The sequence below is a fragment of the Perca flavescens genome, chromosome 18, assembly GCF_004354835.1.
Source record: "Perca flavescens isolate YP-PL-M2 chromosome 18, PFLA_1.0, whole genome shotgun sequence".
Taxonomy (NCBI): Eukaryota; Metazoa; Chordata; class Actinopteri; order Perciformes; family Percidae; genus Perca; species Perca flavescens.
In genome coordinates, this window is record NC_041348.1 from 3,323,686 (window position 1) to 3,350,084 (window position 26,399).

Here is a 26,399-nt window from a genome sequence, read left to right on the forward strand (position 1 = left end):
GGACAGCTTTAGACATGAAAGGTGAGAGAGAGAGAAGGGGAATGACATGCAGCAAAGGGCCGCAGGTTTGGGTCCGACCTGTGGCGTGGACTGAAGCCTCTGTTTATGGGCGCGCTCTACCAAGTGAGCTACCCAGGCGCCCAGTTTGACGCGTGTTTTAAGGGAACAGGCTGTGAGAAAGAAGGATGGAAATGGCGTTGGGGTGAGAGGGACGGGCTGAGGGGATTGGCGGAGAGGGAGATAGAGGGGGGGGAGATAAAACACTCTCCCCTTCTTTCTCCAAATACAAAAGTGTCAACCCAGTCAGCAGCTGGAATGCAGACACTGCTAGTCTTTCGAAACTTCTCCTCGACCTAGCAGGCCACTTCAAATACTTTCTCCGTCTCATCATCTGCTCTCCGAGGCCCTCCCCGTTGCTAACCTTATCGCCGACAGATGAGCCTAATATATACGAGCTGAACTTCACTTGACAGGACGTTCATCACGCGCTCTATTCCCCTGTTTGGTGTGGGGACTGTTTTCCATCAAGTGTTCAGATCTTATCCATTGTAGTGCTTTCCAAACAGTACATAGTGTTATTTGTGTCTGACCGCAAGAACATCCCACAGGGTCGCCACGAGACACATTCTTAACACTGAATGTCTATTTTCCTGTTATTGGTATCATATTGCCCCCAGCTGCATCTGCCACTAAATGACTTAAAAGACCTGAAGAATACAGTTTAGAGTCACTGCTGCACTTCTGAAAAGTGTCACTACACAGGGCTCCAGACTGCGACCAAATGGTTGCATTTTGCGACCAAAATTTTAGTGTGCGACTGAATTTTACATCCAGTCGCACATGTGCGAGCAGTAAATGTGCCCCCCCTTTTTTTACACGTTAAATGTCGAAATGTTGGAACCTGCGCGCGTGAGCGCAATCTTATCTGTCTTCTCTGAAAGAGGAGAGCTCTGACACAAACACACACACACACTCGCACGCACACGCAGAGGTGCAGACGATGCAAACTACGTCGGCTCTGCAGTTTTGTTGAAGTCACGGCGATGCCGATAAAGTGGTTGCAAGTACGGTTACAGTTTTTAAAGCCGCAGGCACAGTGGTCTCTATGCCCTGGTGACAGACTGACAGGCTGAGGTATGAAGGCAAGGCAGCTTTATTTCTACAGCACCTTTCAGCAACAAGGCAATTCAAAGTGCTTTAAATGAAACATTAAAGAGCAATTGAAAATAAAACAGGCTAAAATATAATAATATACAAATAGAAGAATAAAAGTTACAGTGAGTAAGAAATGAATAATTATTCAATTTAATAGGATGTAGGATTTTTTTTTTTTTTTTTTTTTTTATTTCTTTAGAGTGTACCATATTCTAATAAAATAACAATGTTTTAAATACATAGGATAAATAGGTTTGGAATTATTTTTACAACTGAAATAATTGTTTTGTAATTACAGAGGGAAAGTACCGGAAAAAAAGTACAGTTGGGTACTGGAACAGAATTTCAGGTTTCGGTACCGATATTGGTTCAGATGCAAAAGGTACCCAATTGTAAGGGTAGTAGCCTAAACAATGCAGGTTTCATTTTAAGTTGAATTCATTGTAATTTTAGACTAGAGCTGGTATATTTTTTTTATATTTTGTTTACTGTCATGACAGCAATGGTGCCTTCTACGTTGATCTTCAAAAGTGACACTGAATTTGAAACAGCACATTGTAATTTCTGCATCTATTATCAAAGTATTTATTAGTAATACAGTGGAAATTAGTAGAAATGTGAATATGTGGTTAGCATGTTGATTTACGTTGTGTGTCCCTAAATTTTTTTGGTTGCGCCCCTAAAATTTTCAGTTGGGGGCCACTGTGCTCCTAGTGAAAAAAGTTAGTCTGGAGCCCTGCTACAAGAGCTCACCCTGGGAGACCAGTCTGTCTCAAAATGTCAATTCCCAAACGGCACAAAAAAGTTGGGTTAACTTTTTTTAAGAATATTTTTGGAGCATTAACTTGTAATTTAACTTGACATTAAATTTCTTTGGAGTGTCCTTATTAAGACAACTTGACATTAAACAAGATGACATTATGTCAAGTTGTCATGACAAAGACATCCTCTGGTAATGTCATCCTGGTTAATGTCAAGTTGTCATTACAAAGACATCCCAAACAAATGTAATGTGAACTTTTCATGACCAAGACAACTTCTGGTAATGTCACTTTGATTAATGTCAAGTTGTCATAACCGAGACAACCCAAACAATGTCAACTTGTCATGACAAAAACCGAATGACACTTAATGACAGAAGTCATAAACGTTTATGACTTGTTTATAACGTTTATGACATGTTTATGACAGTGTCATGTCATAGTTATGACAGTGTCATGTCACGATTATGTCGATACCTTCAAGCTAAGTGTTACCCAATGTTTAGTAATGACAGCAGTATTGGTTCTAGTCAGTGAAAATGTGATCTGAGATGCATATTGCAGAATGTGTTATGTATCTGGAATTGTTCATTAGCTATGTGTGATATCTGCAAAGCTGAACGGACTCACCGTAGTAAAACAGATGTTAACATAAGATGCTTTCCAGAAACGATTGCAATTAATACGGTTGCTAAAAAGGTTACGTTACTGTTGACAACGTTGGCAAACACTATGAAACGCTACACATTTGCTATAAATCCCAGTATTTTTACAACTTCGAACTAGATCAACAAATGGGAAAAGAATCCGAATGCAACCCTACAACCACCACCAGTAATCAAATGCTGGAAGATTGGTTCATTTCAAGTAATCAGCCAACAGTTGCCAACCATAACCCTCCTCTGTTCAAATGTGGCTGCATGGTAAAATAGCAATCTAGTTGAATTGTGCAATGCACTAGCCCCTGTGGATGACACACACACACACAAAAAAAAAGATTTCCTGCCCCGCTTGAGTTTTGTTGTGCTACACCGAGAGTACTTTAGTTTGTTCTGGCCTTGTCCCTCTCAGGGAGCAGCGGGCAGAACGCTCGGCTGGGACAACACAGGCCTTGGTATATCACCACGGTGCCTGAAACAAAGATGCCGGTGCCAAGGCAAATGGAGTGACTTCATCCTGTGTCATCTCGCTGAAGGACAAGTGGGCTCTTGGAAGCCCCTGTGCATGTGTGTGTGTGTGTGTGTGTGTGTGTGTGTGTGTGCGCGTGCGTGCGTGCGTGTGTGCGTATGTATGTATATGTGCTGGTCTATATGCATGTTAGATAGAGAGACATAATTGAGACCCAATCTACCCCAGTGTGCTGTAATATGGTTTCTTTATTCTATATTTTGTGCAAAGTAGAGTATGTTGTGTGTGTGGACATCGGACCGGAAGATGGAGATGAAGTTATTTTGTATTGTTGTCATGTAATTCCGTGTGGGACTGGCCACTTAGTGGCATGACACGTAAATAAAACATATCGTATCCAGAACCGTCACATGGGTAGTGCCAACTGTGCGACCGCTCAGGGCCTCGCGCCTCTGGGGGCCTTGCGCATGCCTGGTTTCAAACATCTAAATCGAGAAAAATATCGACGGATCAATCGACAGGACACGGATGCTTGTAACGTAGGGTACGACCACGTGTGTGTGTGTGTGTGTGTGTGTGTGTGTGTATGTGTGTGTGTGTGTGTGTGTGTGTGTGTGTGTGTGTGTGTGTGTGTGTGTGCGTGTTATTAGGGTACATGTGTGTTATGTATATCTTAGGTATAACTTAAGGTACGACCACGTGTGTGTGTGTGTGTGTGCGTGTGTGTGTGTGTGTGTGTGTTATGTGTGTGTGTGTTGTCTCTGGTTCTGGGGGTGGTTAGAGCAGAGCTCAGAGCTCTTGGAGCCCTCTTCCGTTCCCTGCGGAAAGGTTTGCGCCAGTGAGAGGGGAACCAGGGCCTCTGCAGCTGCTCTGCTCTCCAACACACACACACACACACACACACACACACACACACACACACACACACACACACACACACACACACACACACACACACACACACACACACACACACACACACACACACACACACACACACACACGACAGTCTAACACAACGTTCATTTCACATCTCTGTCACTGCCTCGTCTCTCCAGCTCTACCTCTGTCTCACACTTTGTGTCTTGAGTTCTCTCCCTCTCTCTCCATTTTCCATAATCTCAGATAGTGAGATAATACAAAACACAGACCGTTCCACAGGTTGAATTCATTAGAACACAAAAGAAAACACTGAACAAACAGCAGTGATAAACTGCGACATGATGAACAAAAGGAAACCGCGTCCAAATAAAACCCACATACACTGAATACAGAACACATATGTGTCTGGCGTGGAACATGAAGCATGAAAGTGTCTTTGTTCTTCTCTCCTTGATGTCCCTCCCTACTTTATCAGACTGGTGGAAAGTTTAAAAGACAATATTGATGATCAATCAAACCATTTCATTCAATTATTAAGAGAAAAAAAGCGCCAAATATTATCTGATTCCATCATCTCCGATGTGACATTTTGATGCTTTTCTCGTCGTCATATAATTGTAAATTAATATATAGTTTGTTTTTTTCAACGGACAAAACAAACTTTGTAACTTTATAGACCACTTGGAAATATAGTCGCAGGCCTGGTCTATTTATGTTTTATCAGCTTCCTGAAGACAAGTTAGTTAGTTGTTAGTAAGTTGTTATTGGCCACCACCTTTCTTAACATCTTTATCTAAATAAACGGTTTCTCTTGTAGGTCTTAAAGCTATAGTGCGTATAGTTTCTGTCCCCCCCCCCCGCCATGAGGAATTCTAAGTAATGACAACAACACTGTCGGCACGTCCACATGATACAAGCCTTCCGTGACCGCGCAATTTTCACAATTTTCGGACATTTTATAGACCTAACAACTAATCGATGAATCAAGGAAAAATATCAACACGTGAATCGACTGAATACAAAACAAACCTGCCATGCATTGAGAGTCCAAGATGCAGTTTGCTGAAGCCGCCCAAAGTGAAGCATGGGACAGAAGAAAAGGAGAAAAGGCTTAAAACGAGAATGTGGAGAATTCATTTTGACTTTCAGGGTAGGACTGTAAATAGTAATTTCTCTGAATTCATTCATCTTTTGTGTCCGCGTCTCACAAAGTGGAAAGTTATTGTGTGCAAAAGAGTGTGTGTGTGTGTGTGTGTGTGTGTGTGTGTGTGTGTGTGTGTGTGTGTGTGTGTATCACTGACTCTGTGTGTCAGGTCAGGTGTTGAGTGTCAAAGCGAGTACCAGCAGAGCGTAATAGAGACGCTGTGGGAAAGCAGCAGGTCTGACACCAGTGGGCTCAATGATAAATGTGCACTTTGACAAATGGAGCCATAGAAATAATCCCATATAAGTTCTCCTGTGTCTCACACACACACACACACACACACACACACACACACACACACACACACACACTATGAGTGTGTATTTTCTCATTCCTAAACCCTATAACATCAAATATTTTATCATCAAAAGGTGCCATCTTTTAGGGCTGCAAAGATGAGATAAGTTGTCAACTATTAAATAAATCGTCATCTACTTCCATAATCGATGAAACGGTGTGAACATTCTGGGATTCTAGCTTCTTAAATGTCAATATTTTTTAAAACGGTAAACTGAATATCTTTGAGTTGTGGACAAAGAGAGACATTTGAGGATGTCATCTCGGGCTTTGGAAGATACCGATCAACATTTATTTCCATGCATTTTCTGACATTTTAAGGACCAAACAACTAATTGATTAATCTAGGGAATAATCAACGGATTAATCGACAACGAAAACATTTTTTAGTTGCAGGGCTACCATCTTATAGAATAAACATACTGAAACAATAGGGGTGCCCCTTTCTACTCCCAACAGCTGCTCCGCTTCACACAACATCTGACTCCGCCGCGGCCACGGAACCTCGACAACCAAAAACAAACTCTACATCAAACGGAAAACCCATACAGTACCATGAGGGCATAAAGGGCCTACAGGTGTCCGCGTGTGTGTGTGTGTGTGTGTGTGTGTGTGTGTGTGTGTGTGTGTGTGTGTGTGTGTATACAGGTGTGTGTGACACAGCATACATGGGCGAGGCTGTGTGAAAACGTGCGGGCATGTACAGATGTGTGCATCCGTCTGCGTGACGCCCCTCAGCCCAGTCGCTCCACGCCACCGCGTGCAGAGCAGACATGAACGTGGACACATTAGGGTCTGTTGGTTCTCCGCTGGGCATGGACACGCATACTTATTGGACCAAGGGGTCTGTTTGCAATTTTTCCTTTTCTTTCTTATGTGAGAAAACAACTTGTTATTATGAGTCAAATGGTGGGTACAGTTTTTTTTTTTTGGCACCATGAGCGGGGACGGCAGAACAGTAATGCTCCAAAAATTTAAATAAGTGGAAAGTTGTCCAGTTTCCTTTCGCCAATTTTGACTTTATTAGCGGTCTGTATGTGTCCATAAATATTTATAAACAGTGTAAAATTGCTATAAAAGCAGACAAGGTGGAGAAAAAACAACTCCCCACCCTGAAAATGACGGGGGCCAGTCTTGGCCTGGCATTCATCTCGGAGTCATTACAAGCGAGGGGGAAATTATTAGTGACAGGCTTATGGAATTACATCATGCTTTGGGTCAATGGGCCTCCCCCATAAGGAATAATAACGAGAGGACCAGAGGTACACCAATGATATCTGTAGCTGTGGAATTGGTCCTGATCCTCCAAGTTTAAAGTCAGCTTTGTACAGGGCTGGGTATCGGTACTACATACCTTTAAAAGGCAGGGTTGGCAAATATTTCCATTATACACTATATATTGCTTGAAATGGTCTTCACACCCCAACAGCAATAAATAACTTATGGGCTCTGAAAAAGGAGTGAAAAAGAGCCGTCATCTGTAGCTGCTGTAATCCTGTAAAAACGCCCACCAATCACTGCATCGCGGTCGGCTTGGAAAGAACCAATGAAATGCCTCCTTGCCCCGCTGTGCATACTCTACCCGTCCCGTTTCCGAGCCTGAGCCTGAAATGCTACTTTCAAATCTTGCTAGCTTTTCAACATTTAGCGGCCCTGGCTTTAAGGTATCCTCTGAAATAACCCAGTACCACACAGCATAGAAACCTCTCAAGTCAACCGATATCGGCATTAGATCCTTTTTGTACCCAGATCTAGAAACAAATGACTATTTGTATGGTTTTTGCTTACAGCCAATCATCGCAAGAGTTAACGCGAAATGTGATTGGCCCACTACAGCAGCAGCTACAACCAATGCAGTCTGTGGCGTGGTGAGTCGGCAGCGTGACGAGATGCTTCCATTCACATGATGGGTATCGAATGAAGTACTCTACTGGTATCGGTATGACTTTAAGGGTACTGATATTGGTGCTGGTATTGAATCAAACGATACCCAGCCCTACTGCGTAGAACTGAAATTGAAATATGCCAGAAACAAGTCCCGCATTGGGATGCAATCGCCCCAGTGTAGACAGGCCTCCAGTCAGAACCAAGGGGGTAAGCAAGCGTCTGGCAAGCCTAGCTCCTATGGAGCCATTTTGATGCTAACAATCTCTCACCCGCCGTTAGCTTCCCATTGACTGCCATTCATTTTGACGTCACTTCGACAGCTAATAACTTCACATCTGAAGCGTTTAAAGACTTTATTTGTCCATTGTTTATTTCTAAAGAAGCACGACAATGTATAAAAGGCTCCATTACCTTGTATCTCACGTTAATGCTCCGTAGCAGACGTTTGTGTAAAAATAGGCTAACGATTGTGTCATAACCAAGCGACTTGCTGTAGCATAGTAGAGGAATTACCGTACAGTACAGGAGAAGCTCGCAGGCAGTTTTGACTTACATTAGCAGTTTAAGTTTAATTACTAATGTTAACTAGCATTTTAGGTAGCAATAATTAGCCTGTGCCCACGTTATCTCCTTACATATACCTACGCTCTCCGTCTCTGCAAGATTGGGAATGATTGCGATTTCTCTCGGCACAGCTACCAGAAGACTTACAACTTTCAGACACGTTGCTCACATCACATCTACGTCTTCAAGCTCAGTTGGAGGCTGCACAGTAATGCTCAACCATCACCGGAAAAGTGCTTCTAATAGACTTCACTGGTCTCCGTCCAGAGCAACGGGATCTGTTGGTCCATTTCTTTAACTGTATATGGTCAGAATGTCATGGTGCTGTCCGTTTTCCCTCTCCCCTCTCCCTTGTTTTTTGTATGTCATGTGCTGAGTGGGTGTGGCGCTCCTGGCTCTCTCTCCCTCCTCGTCAAGACACCTGTGGCTTCCTGTTCACCTGATTCACATCCAGCAATCACCACTCCTGTTTTAAAACCCCAGGCTTCCAACCAGTCTGCTAGATCGTCCGTTCATCCAAGTGGTAACACTCGCTACGGCCAGCCTCAGTGTTTTCGAAAGACTGCTTTTCTTTTGTATACCTGTTGCAAGCCTTGTTTTGACTTTTTTTGTTTTTGTGTCCAGATTCCCACTACAGCCCTGGAAGCCCAGTCTGCCTGTCTGAGCCTTGTTCTTCTCTCGAACCTGCTTCTCACCTGTCTGCCCGCTCTCAGCCCCAGGGGATATCCAGCACCTGCATCACTCATTTTTTGTGTTCAATAAACCTCAATACCTGTTCCGACCTTTTTCCGTGTCTGCACTTGAATCCAGACAGCCCAGCCTAACACAGAACGCACTAAGCACAAACTACGAATAATGACCTTAATGTGGCACTGCCTGCAATTGGTTAACAACAACACATGACTATTTTAGGGGGTTTCCCTACCATTATAAGGCTTAGGTGCAGCAGCCAAGCTATTCTGGGCACCAAGAAAGTAAATGTAACTACAGTAGATTACTTTATTAATTTCTAATGATTGTAGTCGGTGCCCAGTGGACTTCTTTAGCAAGTTTTATCCCAAAGCTTTTTGAGTGGTATTTAGCTATTATCCGCTCTGACTTTTCCAACGTTTTAGACACAGATATTGTTATAATAATGGTCCGAAATGATGTGAAATAGCATTCTTTATTATACAATTTTTCTTGAGGAAGGACCCCTAAACTTGCCCGCCAAATACGTGTACTTAAGTCTTCCACAAACTTAGGGTAAACACTGTGTTGTGTTTTCTTTTTCTTTTTTACTACATCAGAGCTCTAGGGGCATGTTCTAGAAATTATTTCCACATTAGATAGACAGATACACAGACTGTGACCCCAAGATGCATCAATTCCAGAAGGCTTTGGAAAGGAACAAATCCTCTGAATGCTCAACCATCTGCCAAGACTGTTGTTCTTGATGTTTTCCACATTGTTTAGCTTCATTTTCATTCACAAAGTGCCAACATTACACTAATGCATATGGTAATTGCAGTTTTTCATTCATGCGAAATTGCAGTCAATTGGTAAGAATGGTTCTCATATGTTTTGGCCTGATTTATCATGTACGGATTCAAAAGAACATAGTTAAAGAAAGCACCTGTAGGACCTTTCAAGGTAGCCTAGATTACAGAAATAGAAAATGATTGATGGAACAAGAATTTTCTAATGAAAGGAGTTACTCGTTGCAAGGTCATCAAAACAGCTTGTCCTTCATAGTCCAAATATGTGGCTAGCAAAGTCAAATCTCTCCATTCATCTTTTGATTTGGGGCACATTTTCTTGTTGTTGTATTATTATGCTTCAAATTTTGGAGGAGCCAGATCTTTCGTTTTGTTTAGATTCCGATGTCATTGTCATACATTATATATCCGGTCTCATCTCTTTAACCACAACCTTCAAACTGTGCATTCTTGAATAACCACACCTCCATTCCAGTGAGTGTCACTGGCATTCCCACCCAGGGCTGTTTGACAGTTTCACTAAAATAGCCCTTACTTTAATTTTCCAATGTGGCTTTTCTATGTTATTACTTCAATTACACTTGCTATATTAACTTTTTGTGCAAAAACAAATCCGTTAAGAGTGGAGCCTCAGCTTTGCAGGATAACTGTTAACTGCACTTACTATTGTGTCTTTTAAATCTGAGGTTATTATCTCAAAAATTCCATTAATAAGCTGGTGAATCGGTGTAGAAAAAAAAAAAAAAAGAATGAGAAATGTATTCCCCCAGCACAAGCAGCCAGTTTTCTGTTTCATTACCATCCCTTACTACCATGACTAGAGTACTCACCATTCCTGGTGAATAATTCCACCTATGCCTGAAATGCGCACTCACGGAAATTTTAAATGTGCAAAAACATTGAATAACACAAAGAGCGATTAAGTCTCATAAACAAGCAGTTTTCTGGCAGGCACCAGCCACATACCCGCCAACCGTTCACCCCCTGCCGTTTCACACCATATCTGACATATTAGGGTCTCGTTATGGATCTTGGCCAAAACTTATCTTATTAGGCCAATTACCAGGCCTACAGAGAGGCGGAGCGTGCCAACCAGCTGATGTCCTTGGTTTGATTTGCTTTCTGCCTTGAGTATTCTCATTATGCCTACCAAACACTAGAAGACTCTGAAAACCATCTCACATCTAAAGACAAATCTGTCATAATGCCACTGAGTTGCCATAGACTTTTGTCTTTGTCACAATTTGCAAGACTACAATTAGATTTGTTTTGAAAAATGTAACCAAGCTAGCTAGCTACCGCTAGGGTTAGGTGTTCGGGAGTGCACCCAATGGTTGTTGACAATGTTCACGTGATTTAACTTCACTACCAAGACATTAAACTTAGGAAAATTTCGTAATACGATTTTGTCAGAACATCAAGACGGGAACGAAGCTGACTTAAGACAGCTCGGACGAAGTTTTATGACCACCTCACACTGATACAACGATGACACGATGGGAGCGCACCGCGACTCTAGCAAGACTCATGATTTCATTCCAATGTTGGAAATTTGTCCGCGACAGTGGAATCGCTTGAAAAGTCATTTGGTGTAAGGTCGGCATTAGCTAAGAATATGTGGGTTTATGAAATTGGAGCATCACATCACCTTTGCCCTAGTCTATATCCAAGATGTTCCACTTCCGGGATTGCTCCGGTGTCGCCGAAAATTCTTCTTTTTTGGCCGGATGTCAGTTACCTTCCGCTTTCTTTGCGCTGAAATTTTAATCTCCGGTGGATTTCTGAGGACTATGGTTAACTGCTCCACAGATCTCTGCAGGGTAAATCCAGACAGCTAGCTAGACTATCTGTCCAATCTGAGATTTCTGTTGCACGACTAAAACAACCTTTGAACGTTTATGTGTTCCACCAAAACAAGTTCCTTCCCTAGGCTATTTTTCAGCGGCACCAGGGCTCCATTCGGCACTTAGCACCACTCGAGAAGACTGTGATTGGTTTAAAGAAATGCCAATAAACCAGAACACGTTTTTCTCCCATCCCGGAATGCTGTGTGGACTAGCCAGTCCTTCCTCCACAGCGCTGTGGAGGAAGGTTTGCCAATGTGAGACTACAATGTGCCTACTCCAACATCTGTAGGCAAAGTCTTCTTTGAGTCACAAAAGCCAAAAATATTCAGCAACTGAGCCTATCCAACATCTCTACATGACCATAACGAATGTTTAACTGCCTAATTAGAACTCAAAGGGAACATGCGTGGAAGCACCTGCAGCATTAGTCCTTGAAAACAGGTGTTTCCTTGATTGTATATTACATGACTTTCTGTGCTGAATACATTCAAGGTATTTTTTCTTCATCTCCCTCCAGCTCCAGAAATAATGCTTTTGAATACATGTATAAAGTCTTGCTTCTATGGTAAATCGTACTGTCTGCTTGCAGGGAATACCAGGCCCTGTCCCATGTCGCTATCTGATAAACTAGACCGTGTCAGTCAATATGTTTCCACATTAGGGCTGATCAATTATGGCAAAAATCATAATCACAATTAGTTTGGTCAATATTGAAATCATGATTATTTAACACAATTACTCACTGACTTTTGGAAAGATGTTGCAATTATTAAACTTAAAAAAAACTTTTATTTTTTCATTCAGAACACAAGACAAAATAAGTTTTTTTGCAAAATGCAATGTGCAAAATAATATTTTTTTCTCCATTACATTTTTTTTTTTTTTTTGTTCGATCGCCAAAATCGGAATAGTGATCACAATTTGATTTATTGCACGGCTCTGTCTCAAATAAGTCAATGTGTTTACATTCAACACCGAACAGAAACGTGTTAGTTAAACAGTATGGTTAGATAACCACCCGATCTTCTTTTAGTAAGCTTTTTTATTTTGTTATTTTAATGCTTCCTTTTACTTTTGTCTCCGTCACAGTCTGTCTCGATCTTTCTTTCTGTACACATGTACTGTACAACAATGCAGGGTCCATCCATCTGCCAGCCTCCGCACCAGTCGCCAGGCCTTCAGGCCGTTAATGTGACTCGGAGAGTGGTGGTGCGTGACGCGGGGAACAAAGACCCTCTTCAGCATCGTCTGTTTCCATACAATAATAGCCAGGCCCTCTCCTCAACACGTGGCTATTAGATGAATTGTGATGTACTGTGGTGGGGTTTAATATACACTAATCAGCAGAGGAGAGGAGGGGAGAAAATGAACTTAGTGTTACATACAGTAGCTACTGCAACTTATTTAGTTTCTTCTTTTTCTTTGGTCCCACCACAGTCCACAAACACAATGACTTCTTTTGTTGTGGTTGTAAATATGCAGAATGGTAAAACCTCATTCATGTGTAAACTGAATGACAATAATTAGGCATACATCCCTAAGGCTGCGTTCGCAGACACTGCGGCGGTCCTCAGACGGTCCGGCGAAAAACGCAGGTCTTTGCATTCATTTTGAATGGGGGTAGAGCACGTAGGCTGCCTGCGGAGAAAAGTAACCAGCGATCAGACTGGTCAGTCCGTTTTGAGGAGGTGTGAGAGTCCCGTACAGTAAACAGGAAACATCACTGCCTCTATCGTTGCCAAAAGAAAGTTTTTAAAACACTGAGGGTAAGCGACCAGGTCAGACTTCTTCAGAAGTAGTGTGTGAACACTCAAATCTTGCCCAGATCAGATATTTTCAAATCAGATTTAGACCACTTCCATATGTGGTCCTGAATCAGACCCGGGTCTGATTTTCCAACCAAGGCGGATTTGATGCGACTTTTACGTCAATCTACATCGACATTTGTCACAATTATGCGCCGGCGGGAGTTAGCTCTAGACACAGACAGTAACATTAAAAACTTGACTAGGCCTACAAAATGGAGAACAGCGATGGAGCAAGTCAATGGAGCGAGAGTGAAGTGTTAGACCCAATCAGTGTATGGAGAGATACTTCGTTTCAATCTAAAGTAGAAGGATCATACCGTAACCGCTCTGTTTTTGAAAAAAATAGCAATTGAAATGGAAGAACGGGGACACAGGAGAACGTGGCTGCAGTGTCAAAGCCTTGAAGCTAAATTTAAAGAAGCGAATGTACAGCCCAAATACAGCCAAACTCCGACACGTTTCCACACGGAGATGGGCCGCCTAATTTGAGTGTCCTGCCGCAGGAGTCTTGAAGAAGTGGCGCCGACAGAGATAATCAAAAGTTGCCCTCGACATCCAAAAGTTTTGAATAAACCATTACACAAACATTTTCAAATAAAAGAAAATGCTGACTTCCTCCGTAACCTCCCTAACTTTAGTTCAACAGCGTGCTGCGTCTGACGTTACTGTTATTGTTCTTTTGCGCATGCGGGTCAGTTCGAAACCGCAAACATTTTAAAAAGGTAATGTGAACAGCCAAACAAAGAATTGGATCTGAGCAAAAAAATCCAAATTAAGCGGTGTGAACGGGGAGGACAGCATGAATGTCTGAACCAAATCTCATGACAATCCCATCCAAAACTTGCCAAAAAATGTCTCTCAAAACGATAAATGTCATCCTCATTGTGGCACTAGAGGAAAAGTCAGGGGTTCATCAAAGTCATTAGGATTCATCATCTGGGAACCATGCATGATTGTTGAGGTCTGGACCAAAGTGGTCGACTGGCTGGCCGTTCAACATTGCCACCCCTTGAGCCACACCGGTAATGTGGTTAAAAGGAAAAGGGGTTCAAATACTAAATATAATTTAACAATCGTCCGTCCCAACAAACTTTGTTTTTCAAGATTTGGGTTTGCATTGACATCCAACTAAAAGTAAATTTGTAGTTTTATGAAGACTGCAAATTGACTTGGAATTTGTCTTGGATTCAGCCTTACTTCAAGTGTCCGGACTGAGGACAGTTCTGGTAAAGTTATGTAACCACTAACTTAGGGAATGTGTTGCTCCACAATATTTAGAGGCTCCATCTTAATCTTCCTGCAACCCATCTTCAGGCCCCGGCTGACACCAGCCTTGCATACAGGGCTTGCATGAGCTCTGGTCAAAGTCTCTTTCTCCTCCAAGCTGCCCATTGTTGTGGGGGATGATAAATATTTACTCTTCCCAGCTTGCCAAGGAAATGAGTGGGAGGAGAGAGGGACCCTTTGTGACAAAGGGGTCAGAGACACTGACAAGCCAGCAGGGTCCTTCCTTCCCCGCTGGCACCTAAAACCCCAATACGCTATGAGGCTCTGCACTGGGACAGACGCCATGCCAGTAATGGTTAGAGCTGGCAAGTGTGTGTGTGTGTGTGGGGGGGGGGTGTGTTATGGAAATTGAGAATCAGAAAGAGAGGGGATGGGGAAAAGGGACAGGCAGACAGTCAAGAAGAAAACCACAGAAAGAGCCCGGAGGAAAAAAAAACAAAAAACAGAGAGTGCGCTTTTGAATAGGAGAGCGGAGAAGGTTCCCCTTTGAGAGCTGTTTACATGACAGACCACCAGCGGAACTCACAAGACAATAGAGCAAAAGAGGACTCGCAATAGCAGACAATGCTCACTAAAAGAAAAGAGGCACTGGTGTTATGAATACACATGTCCCTCCAGGCTTCATCTCCCCACTTAGCCACTTCTCCACAAAAGAAAAACCCAATAGTCATTTTTCCGAGGCAGAACAAAACAGGGATTTCCAGGGGCAGCCAAATATAAATCGTCTGTCAAAGCAACAACATTTGTTTAGTTACACTTCTTTACGGAAAAAAAAAAATAGCTGCTTGTAGTGGTCTGTGGGTTATGCAATGAGAAAGAACATGAGTAAGTCCTTCTTAGCCTGAGCGTCAAACACTGGATGTAAATTTCAGCTAAAAGTTGGGGGGTTGGGGACAATAAACATAATATTTCTCAAGAGCAATATTTAAAGAAGGGACACTGAGAATGCAGCCAAAATTGTACTTGTATAGGAAATGTGTAGTTGTGAAACTCCAGTAAGTAGGCTGGCAAGGCTATTCTATTCACTTTAAACATTGTATAGTTATTCTTTTCTCTAATACAGATAATGCTGAACTGAGAACCAGTGATGCCACGTAACGCGTTACTAGTAACGGGTTACTCGATCTGAGCACTTTTTTCAGTAACGAGTAATCTAACGCGTTACTATTTCCAAACCAGTAATCAGATTAAAGTTACTTATCCAAGTCACTTTGCGTTACTATTTGTCATTTTCCTTAGTAAAAATATATATTTTTGCTTTCTTCTTGCGTCTCGGGAGTGAAGTCACGTAGGCCTATGCGACAAGTCACGTTTTCAGCATGTGGACAGTTCACGTGTACCACGCAGCAACACAAACGTAGCCTAAACAACAATGGAGGGAGGAGAGAGATGCGCGTTTTCTAGCTGGAAATACAGTCACTATTTAGAGTTTGTGTCAGCTAAAGACGGCAATATTAAGGTCCGCAGTACACTCTGTGCTGGTGGCGACTAGGCCTACGTCAAATTTGAAGAAATATTTGGAATCGCAGCGCAGTCAAACTTACAGAGTAAGTCCCAGCAGGTGGAGCGAAGCAGAGAGCAGGAGGTCCCCCACCACCCAAACAACAAAAGCTGGACTTCGGAGCAAAACCAGTAAGTGGGGGAGAGTTGAAGAAGTTGGTCGGGCAGTAGGCCTACGTTGTAGCAGAAATGCTGCCCTTAAACACAGTTGACTCGCTCTCTTTCGTGCCATAATAAACCAGATCCAACTACTGGCAACGCCGAGCTGCCTCACAGTAAACCGGTTGTCATTTTTTTGAGGCTGTAGGGGTGTTGTCGGCAGCTGCTGCATGTAACTAATAAAGTAACTTGTAATAAAACTTCGTTACTTTTAAAATCAAGTAATCTGTGAAGTAACTAAACTACTTTTAAAATCAAGTAATCTGTAAAGTAACTAAGTTACTTTTTCAAAGTAACTGTGGCAACACTGCTGAGAACTGAGCCCCCTAGCAAGCAAGCTAACGTTAGCTAACTAGCTAGCCGGCCGGCCAGCCGGCCACTAATAAAATGTAACAACGGGTTACGTGTTTCAATCACACACTCCTGCCACGGCGTAGAAAAGCACAGTGCTCTCGCCAGATGAGTGACAACTTTGTCGGGCTCATTTTCTGTAACCAGTGATTAGCATAAAGGCACGGTGGGTGGAATTAGCAAGCTAGCTAACTAACTATCCAACGAGCTATTAAACAAGCCACCAAATAAGCTGGGTAACATTATACTTGGACTCATGGAAAAATACATCGGTTATCATACATTTTTTTTGTCATGACTAATTTATAAATGACTAAGCATTATCAGTTTTAGAGAAAAGAATCACTTCATCCGATGTTTAAAGTGAATAACATAGCCTTAAAACGCTTCCCCTCCCCCCACACATTTGTATTGTTTTAGCACTCACACAATTATTTTAGGTATATGTTATTATATTATTTACAATGCCCAGCGTAGTTTTTATACCATATAGGCTTGGGGTGGAATTAGCAAGCTAGCTAACTATCTATCCATCAAAGCTATTAAACATGCTACCATATAAGCTAGGTAACGTTATGCTTGCTAACATAGTGGACTCATGGAAAAACACATCGGTTAACATAATTTTTTTTGTCATGACTAATTTATAAATGACTATGCATCATCTGTATTAGAGAAAAGAATCACTTCATCCGATGTTTAAAGTGAATAAAATAGCCTGTTTCCTTGCATTTGTTTTGTTTTACTACAGACATAATTATCTGTATCGGTTAATATATTATTTACAATAAAAAAACATTATTCCAACTTTTATTTTTTTTATAAAAATGTTAATAATATAGCACAGGCTATAGTGAACAAAGCACAGTGAAAACAGTGTGCCACTTCCCCTTAAAAAGAAACTCCATTAAAGTTCTCTATTAAAGTCAGTGAGAAAGGACATTCGTATCACAGGAGGAAAAAAATCGTTGTGTTTTAATATCGGATACTGAAAAAAAAACTTACGCACTCACACATCTATGTAGAGTCGGGTCAGCCAGGTGTCAAACACAGACATACAGGTTGGGCTTCCTACCACTGTGATCAAGGCCAGTCGATCTTTCACCAAACCTCAGCACCTACAACAATAAACGGAGCTCGGATTTGCATTGATCTGAAGCCGTGCATCCGTGCCTTTCCTTCATTTGTCATTTCCTCTCCTGTTCCCTGGTTATAAGATCCGTTTCCCGTCTGGAGAAGGCTTGGAAATGAACAGCGAGTCGGTGAATTCAAAGAAAACGCTTCTCTGACTATGGGCTGAATTATACATGGGACGGGGTAAATAATGCATGCTGTGGATCGATGAGAGACTAATGTGCAGCAGATAGTACGACGCCCTATGGAAACACTATTTTTAGGGTGACCTGGAGGGAGTGCGTTTGTAAGTTACTCTATAGAGTTTTCATTTAAACAGTAACATAGGAGTCAGTGTTGATTAGTTTACTATCATATATATGACAAAGCAAAGAATCAAATTCTCACATTTTAGTGAACATGAGCATTTTTGCTGAAAAAATTACTGAAAACAATTAATCAATCAAAATGGTTTCCAAATCCTCTTTGAATGATTGCTAAAGTGTTTCAACTCCTGACCTTAGTGAACAGAAAAAAAATATTTCACACTAAATCTGGCTTTTCAATTTAGATTTTGTTTTTCAAATATCTTATCAGATTCTTAGGCTTGTTCATTTGTTCATCCAGACAGAAGTCTAAATCTAGTGTACTACTCGACACGGTTGCATCAAACCGTCGGCATATTTTGTTAGATGGACAGAAAAGATCTCTGTGAGGTTGCACAGCAGTGTTTTTGAGCTAAACGCTAACATCGGCTGTTAAAAAAAAAAATGCTCACAATGTCAAAGTTTTGCAGCCGATTCATCCTCTGGGAATCACGAACGACAATATTGCACAGAATTAGAGATGTTCTGATAACAGATACCAGTATCGGAAAAGCCTGCGATACCGCCTAAAATGCTGGTATCAGAATCGGCAAGTACTGGAGTTTATGCACCGATCTGATACCACATAATTTAGCCCTGAAGAAAATCTATTATTATATTATTATTATTTATTTAGGTTATTTTCCGAAGAAAGTTCTGCGGCGTTCATCGTTTGTGCTTGTTCATGTTTCACAAAAGGTTTAACCTGAGCACGGCTGACAACAAATATAGAAAGCATATCACATCCATAAAGGGATAGTAGTGTACAGCTGCTAAAACATAATAAAATATATATGACACACTGGTATCGGATCAGTACTCTGTACGGAGCAAGGTATTGGAATTGGTATTGGACAGCAAAAAAATATCATCGGACCATCTCTAGAATCCATGTTATAGATGTTGAGATATTAGAAGAGCAAAACAGAAAGTCTGCCCTACTGTGCATTGTATAATCATTATTGTGCATAATAACTCTCTACAACGACTTGACTGGATACTACATCTGGTAGGAGTCAAATATCCAACAACAGAATGAGCATGTGAGCGTCTGTAGTGGAGACACTGATGGTTCCATCCGCTTCATTAAACTTCCATTCTATGAGCATATTTTTCCTCTAATAAACATCTTTAGAGTCAAACCACAACAGATTATGTCTTATATTATTTATTTTATCATATAAAAACGTGCAGGAAGTGCTCCGATATGCTTGAAAGATTGTAGTAATCAGGGATCCGTGTAGGTCAATTAATTATATATAAAAAGGCAGAAATATACATAATCTGGTGATTTACATCGGCTAGATAAAGTGCATTTGGCCATCTATTCACTGACAGGATTGGACGAATATGTTGGGTTTTAGTAATAATGTGCTTACAATCAATTCCAAGTTCAACATATTTTGAAAACCCACGTCTGATTTTTTATTTTTATTTTTTTAAAGCATCTGTTATTGATCACTAAGCACGACTCTATTCACATATTCCAAAATGTTTTAACATTGGCAGTTTTCCCATCACATTTAATGTCCCGTGACATTAATATGTGGTTTCGTTACACCAAGCAAGGTTAATCATAAATCTAATTGTATTTTGGCTATGGAGAGCCGCCTCCAACTCAGCTTATGCACTGATGTCATTTCACTACACCTGTGTCTTGTTATACTGAGGAGCGGCGCTTTCCTAGCGCCTCTCTCTCTCTCTCTCTCTCTCTCTCTCTCTCTCTCTCTCTAAGAAACACAACCGATTATTAAAATCAACAAATCATAAACTTTAATGAAGACATCGTCCTGAGCCATCGCAGCTGACACTTCTAATGAAGCAAAAAAAAAAAACAACGATTGTCTGCCAACATGAGGTTATTGGACATGAAACGGTTGCCAGAGGAGTCTTCAGACAGACGGTACTGTTGTACGGATAAACATCCCCCAACCATTCATTAGGCTAATAAAGCCTGGTGGATAACCTGAGGCCTTTGGATGACAGAGCAACTCTCCACAATCAAAGTTAAGAAGGCTGTGTTATGGTGGGTGTGTGTGTGTGTGTGTGTGTGTGTGTGTGTGTGTGTGTGTGTGTTGAAGGGAGGCACAATGAGCTGGCTGCCAGGCACAGCCCAAATGTACAGTCAGCCTAGTAATCAAGGGTTCCCGTGCACTGACAGTCAACACAGCTGCTAGCGGAGAGCAGGGAGGGAGGATCAGCCGCTGGTTCCTGGCAGACTTTTCTTTTTTTTTTTTTTTGTCAGCAAGCTAAGAAACCTTAATCCTTCATAAGTGCTTTTTAATTCGTTACAATTCAAATTGTATTCATAGTGTCACATCATAACAGAAGTCATCTCAGGACACTTTACAGCAGGGGTGTCAAACTGAACTTCACTAAGGGCCACACTGGAAAAAGAGATTCACATCGAGGGCCTGACGTGTGTGGTTTATCGACATGCTTTTATTTCATCCAAAAGTCCAATATTTTTGACTGTATTGCTGCATGGTCCGTGTCAGTTCAATGTTCTAAGCACAAAAGGACATTTGGAAAAACAGAAAAATGGGTTCAAACATAAATTTTTTCCCCCCCGTCTCGACAAATCCAATGTTTTTGGATATTCGACTTCCAGCACGTCATCCATTCTCATTCTGTCTTTAGGTCTGGCTGCTGTGCTCGAGTGCGGGGCAGGGCTTAACTATAGGCGGAACGAGGGAGAAGAATATCATTGCAGTATTGAATAATTGGAGCCCAGACGCAATTTTGTAATTTTCTAAATTTCTGATCCAATGAATAAAAGCAGAAAATTGAAAAAACTGTTTAAAGATCCAATTTTTTTATTTGTCAAGGTGGAAAAAAATAAAAAAAAATTATATTTGAACCCATTTTTCTGTTTTTCCAAATGTCCATTTGTGCTGACATTTTGCAGTTGAAAATTGTCAGCAAACAACTGTGTTTCTAAAGTACCACAAACATTTCTTAGCATTTTTGTGCTACACTGTTTTGTTAAGTGTCATCAGCCGATACATACGCAGATACCAATATCATTGCGATAAAGTTATATTGGCCTATATGTTGTCCGGGCCGATTGGACAGGCTCGAGTTTAAGTTAAAAGGCGGAAAATTGCCCTGTGGGGGCTGCTTTTGGTGGCGGGGGGAAGGGGGGGGGGGGTTATATATATATAATGATGTAGGTGTCCTGGATGTTTATGTGCTTCATTTATTTTAATTGTGGCAATGTTTAATGTTTGTTTTCACGACTGTTTAAAAGCCCTTCTAGGGACGGGCATTGGAAATTAGCAATAGCTATAAATGCTGTGATGCGGTCTAAGCATCTGTCCCTATTCAAATGTAAATTTTACATTGCATTGAATTGAGCAAAGTTTATAATCCTACTAGTCTCACATTGGCATACCTTCCTCCACAGCGCTGTGGAGGAGGGTCTGGCTAGTCCACACAGCATTCCGGGATGGGAGAAAAACGTGCTCTGGTGTATTGGCATTTCTTTAAACCAATCACAATTGTCTTGGGCGGTCCCAAGCGCCGGGTGGAGCCACGGTGCCTCTGCAAAATAGCTTCAGGAAGGAACTTGTTTTGGTGGAACATGTTTACGTTCAAAGGTAGTTTTAGTCGTGCAACAGAAAACTCAGATTGGACAGATAGTCCGGCGGCAACGGAGCAATACTGGAAGTGGAACGTCGTAGATATAGACTATACTGATATTGGTAGGTATTAGTAGGATTATAATTTGTTTATCACATTTATTTTTAGCTCTTTTACCAACTACCTTAAATTACTTCCCTCATGCAACCGCCACTGTGTTGGTCGACCACAATTTTCTATAGGAAATGATGACACTCATGTAGAGAAAAAGTTGATTTCAAAATGTACTGAGAACCAAGACACACCCAAAACCTGCTGAGCACCACGTCATCAACACAAATTAAGTAATTAACCATTATTATTTGCAGATTTCCACTTCATGACCAGGCTTAAAAAGAGTTAGGCCTGGTCTAGGGTCAGTGTTTACTTCCTCTAGGGCTCTAAAAAGCATTTCAAAGGCTGTGAAGTCTATTAAAGGGAGAGTCCAAGCAGCTGCAGGCATGAGAGAAGATGGGCTGGGCAGCACACAAGCCTCCAGTCCAAGCACAATCAACAACAGACGCTGTCCACGTTACAAAGCAGCCACAGCTGCTCCTTTCTAGCCAGTCTCCAAATTTACCAATGATTACACACACACACACACACACACACACACACACACACACACACACACACACACAATGATCACACACAACAATAAATGAATACCGGCACGCACTCATTACGCAGTCAAGCCTTTGCACATGTGCATGTATGCACGCATGGCAAGGTGCACGAACAGGAACCAAATCACAAAAACGTATTCCCATACACTGAGTACATTTATTCTATGCATGGCTGCACACACACACACACACACACACACACACACACACACACACACACACACACACACACACACACACACACACACACACACACACACACACACACACACACACACACCGGTGCGTGTTTCCTACATCCTACCTATGACAAGGCAGCCAATGTGAAGGAGAGGAGGGAGGACAGACTGGTGTCCAACTTGAACCTGCTGAGCCTCTCAACAGAGAGAGTTGTTGGCTGACTGATACGGCCCTGAAAGCCTTTCAGCAGGTCAGGTCAGACTCAGAGCCGAGCAGAAAGACAGATGGAGTGAGTGTGAGAGAGAAGTGTGTGTGTGTGTGTGTGTGTGTGTGTGTGTGTGTGTGTGTGTGTGTGTGTGTGTGTGTGTGTGTGTGTGTGTGTGTGTGTGTGAGTCAAAGAAACCAAGTCCAGAGAGCAATTGGGCTAGTGAGAGAAGAGTGTGCGCGTGTGTGTGTGTGTGTGTGTGTGTGTATATGTGTGTTTGTGTGTGTCAGAGAAACCAAGTCCAGAGTGATTGGGTTAGTGTGTGTGTGTGTGTGTGTGTGTGTGTGTGTGTGTGTGTGTGTGTGTGTGTGTGTGCGTGCATGTGTGTCAGAGAAACTAAGTCCAGAGTGATTGGGTTAGTGTGAGAAGAGTGTGTGTGTGTGTGTGTGTGTGTGTGTGTGTGTGTGTGTGTGTGTGTGTGTGTGTGTGTCAGAGAAACCAAGTCCATAGTGATTGGGTTAGTGTGAGAAGAGTGTGTGTGTGTGTGTGTGTGTGTGTGTGTGTGTGTGTGTGTGTGTGTGTGTGCATGATTGGTGATCACCTGTGCATGCAAGGCTGCCTGACTTCTACTTCAGCATGAAGTCATGTGCTGGAAGAGGTTAAAGGGAACCAGCTCAACTCTGAACTGTTGATAATATTCTTCTTGGTGGGGATAACTTGTGAACAGCCATACAGCGTCACACACACGGCTAGAACCACAAATCATCCGTCAAGCATGTTTTGAGAGTAAAAACAACCCCCTCAGTTCGCACTCAATGGGTATTAAAACGTCCAAAAACACAAAACACATCATCCTTAAAACGCGGTTAAGAATAATGATGCAGGTTTTCCTGATACAAGCTACTTCTTGAAATATGAAGCCACCCTAAAGGTCTGCGAGGGCACTGGGAGCTGTGAGCCGTAGATAAACACCTACACCTCGCTCACTGACCCAGTTGTAGCAAGGTGAAGAACAAGCATCCTCACCTTTTACCGGAGGCTTGTCTGGACTCGCCAGTCAGAGGTACGGGGGAGAAGAGGTGGGGGGGGGGAACAAGACCAGGAACGGCTGCTTCCCCCGCTCGGATCTTAACTCTCACGCATGTTGTCTTTATTAAGCTGCTTGTGATCAAGGGACACTGATTAAGGGATACTGGCATCCGTCCGTTAAGTCAGCCCGTACGGTACTGAGCCAAGGGGAGGGACCATGTTATGTTGGCTTTGTGATAAATGCTTTCTTCACACGGCAACACCAAAATCAAGATCTAATGAGTTCCTGTTCTTTTGGGAATGGGGGTGAAATCTCAAAGTTAGTGGCTCTGTTTTAGCCTTTGGGTTACATCTTTTTGTGGACATTGTTATCCAATGCTAAGGTCTAAGGATGGGTCACAAAAAGGAGTTTGTTACAAAGCTTTGCGTAAAGGCCCGGACACATAGGGCCGATAATCGGCCATCTGGCAAGGTTGGTGACTCAAGTGTGTTCCGTGCCATCGTCCGTCCGAGGGGCCATCATTTTGGCAGATTTGACATGTATAATCGGCAGGGCAGGCACTGCCGGCAGTCGGACTCAAATGACCCATCTGATTGGTAGAGAGCTAACCCGGAAACGGGGAGCGGAATGAGCCTGACTAGAGTCTCTCAAAGTCTGACAAAAATCTTTTAAACTGACCTTTGTTGAGCTGAAATGAAGACAGATTCAGCACAGCCTATTTCTCTCTTAAAATGTTTTCATAAACATGTTTCGGTGAACTATTATAGTACAATATGAGATCATACTCTAAACAAGCCGCCATGACAGTCTGGCTTTGAATTTCCGGAGAAACCAGACCCACGTGACATGTTCGTCCAATCAGCTGCCGGTTTTCATTTTTGGGCGACAATACAGATTAGCGCCGCCTGCTGTTATGGAGACGTATTATGTCTCGTCACTTTGGTGAGTTCCAAGGAACTTTTCTGACCAACTTGGGGAGACTGATCAGCCCAACTGCCTTTTCTGTCGACGTTTGGCCGTCAGCTCTGTGTGTCCGGGCCTTTACACTGTTCCTCCATGATCTGCCATTCATCCAAATGCTTTTGCAAAAGAGGTGATTGCAAACGTAGGGTGGGCTAACGGAGATGCCAGAAGTAAAACAACAACTAAATTGGGCATAGATTTTATTTTACACCCCGTAAACTATTTAGAATGGGCTTGCCTTGGGACGACAAATGTTGGAAATGTAACAAAGAAATTGGCACGTTTGTCCCTGCTATATGGGACTGCCCTCGGATGCTTGAAAACGTTGAGGGATGGCTCAAACAACCAAACCAGAGTCTCCACGCCTGTGCCTGTTAGGAGACAAATCTATCATGCCGCAAGGCCTCACTAAAGCAGAGTGGACTGGCAGTAACAGGTTTGATTGTAGCAGTCAGGCTTATTTTATGCAACTGGAAGAGCCGATACAAGCAAGAAATTACGTAATAGTTCTAACAAATTACAGTGGCCGCTGCTTTTGAAAATATAATTGCCAGATTGAATAATACCCAAGCCAAAACTAACCAGTTATGGCAAAAAGTTCTGGTCTACATTAAAGGTGCTATTCCGTAGAGAGTGCATATGGACATACTATATGTATAAATATGTAAGATGTATGTATGTATGTACAGTATGTATATGTATATATGTGGATAGAGACAGAGCGCATCGCGTCATCCTCTGAAAGCCACGCCCACCGGACTTGCCTCATCGTCAATTCCCTCTGCAAACAACTGAAAAATGCCTTTGAGCTGCTGTGTAGTGGGATGCACTACAAACAATGTGAATTACCCATAACTACATTGTTATAAGCTGCCGAGCCAAAAATCAGAGCTTCTAGTAAGACAAAAGTGGATACAGACATGAGATTAAGACTGTGGGATCCTGACACTAAGCTAACGATATGCCCAATGTTTACAGCAACAACATTACATTGTTGGTAGTGAAAATCACCACACAGCAGCTTTTAGGCATTTTTCTGTTGTTTGCTAGTAGATAGGATTGACCTTCAACAATACAAGCCAATGGAGAGCGGAGAGTTCTTTTCCCCTCCGGTGGGGGCGGGTCTTAAATGCACTCTGTCTCTACGAACAAAATGTACTGTTTAAAGAGGAAAAGATCCAGCATGATGTGTATGAAGAGACTACACAGTGTCACCTGTCTTACCTGTAGGATGACAAAGGACCATGCTCTGCATCTATTCATGCGTTCAGACTCTCACACTCCTCACAGCAACAGGTTTATCTGTAAAGAGACACAACGATAGTATTCATCCGTCGCCGTTTTTTATTCATCTTCAGGATACATCAGAATCAGAATTAGGACCAAGACTGGGCTTTGAACAAAAAAAAAAAAAATCCACTGGAATAAAAGATCAGCAGCCCCGTAGCAAGAACGTAGAACATAAGACTACTTAAAGGTCCTATGACATGGTGCTCTTTGGATGCTTTTATATAGGCCTTAGTGGTCCCCTAATACTGTATCTGAAGTCTATTTTATATAACCCTCAGTGGTCCACTAATACTGTATCTGAAGTCTCTTTTATATAGACCTTAGTGGTCCCCTAATACTGTATCTGAAGTCTCTTTTATATAGACATTAGTGGTCCACTAATACTGTATCTGAAGTCTCTTTTATATAACCCTCAGTGGTCCCCTAATACTGTATCTGAAGTCTCTTTAATATAGACCTTAGTGGTCCCCTAATACTGTATCTGAAGTCTCTTTTATATAGACCTTAGTGGTCCCCTAATACTGTATCTGAAGTCTCTTTTATATAACCCTTAGTGGTCCCTTAATACTGTATCTCAAGTCTCTTTTATATAGACCTTAGTGGTCCCCTAATACTGTATCTGAAGTCTCTTTTATATAGACCTTAGTGGTCCCCTAATACTGTATCTGAAGTCTCTTTTATATAGGCCTTAGTGGTCC

General features: G+C 42.1%; 1 protein-coding gene across 1 annotated transcript in view; it reads right to left on the minus strand.

Annotated features, from left to right (window-relative positions):
* disp1 (dispatched homolog 1 (Drosophila)) overlaps positions 1-26,399 on the minus strand; it is a 134,261-nt gene that overhangs the window by 57,356 nt on the left and 50,506 nt on the right. Inside the window, 1 exon segment of the mRNA XM_028605176.1 lies at positions 25,636-25,713. The gene's annotated coding sequence lies outside the window, so the exon portion shown is untranslated.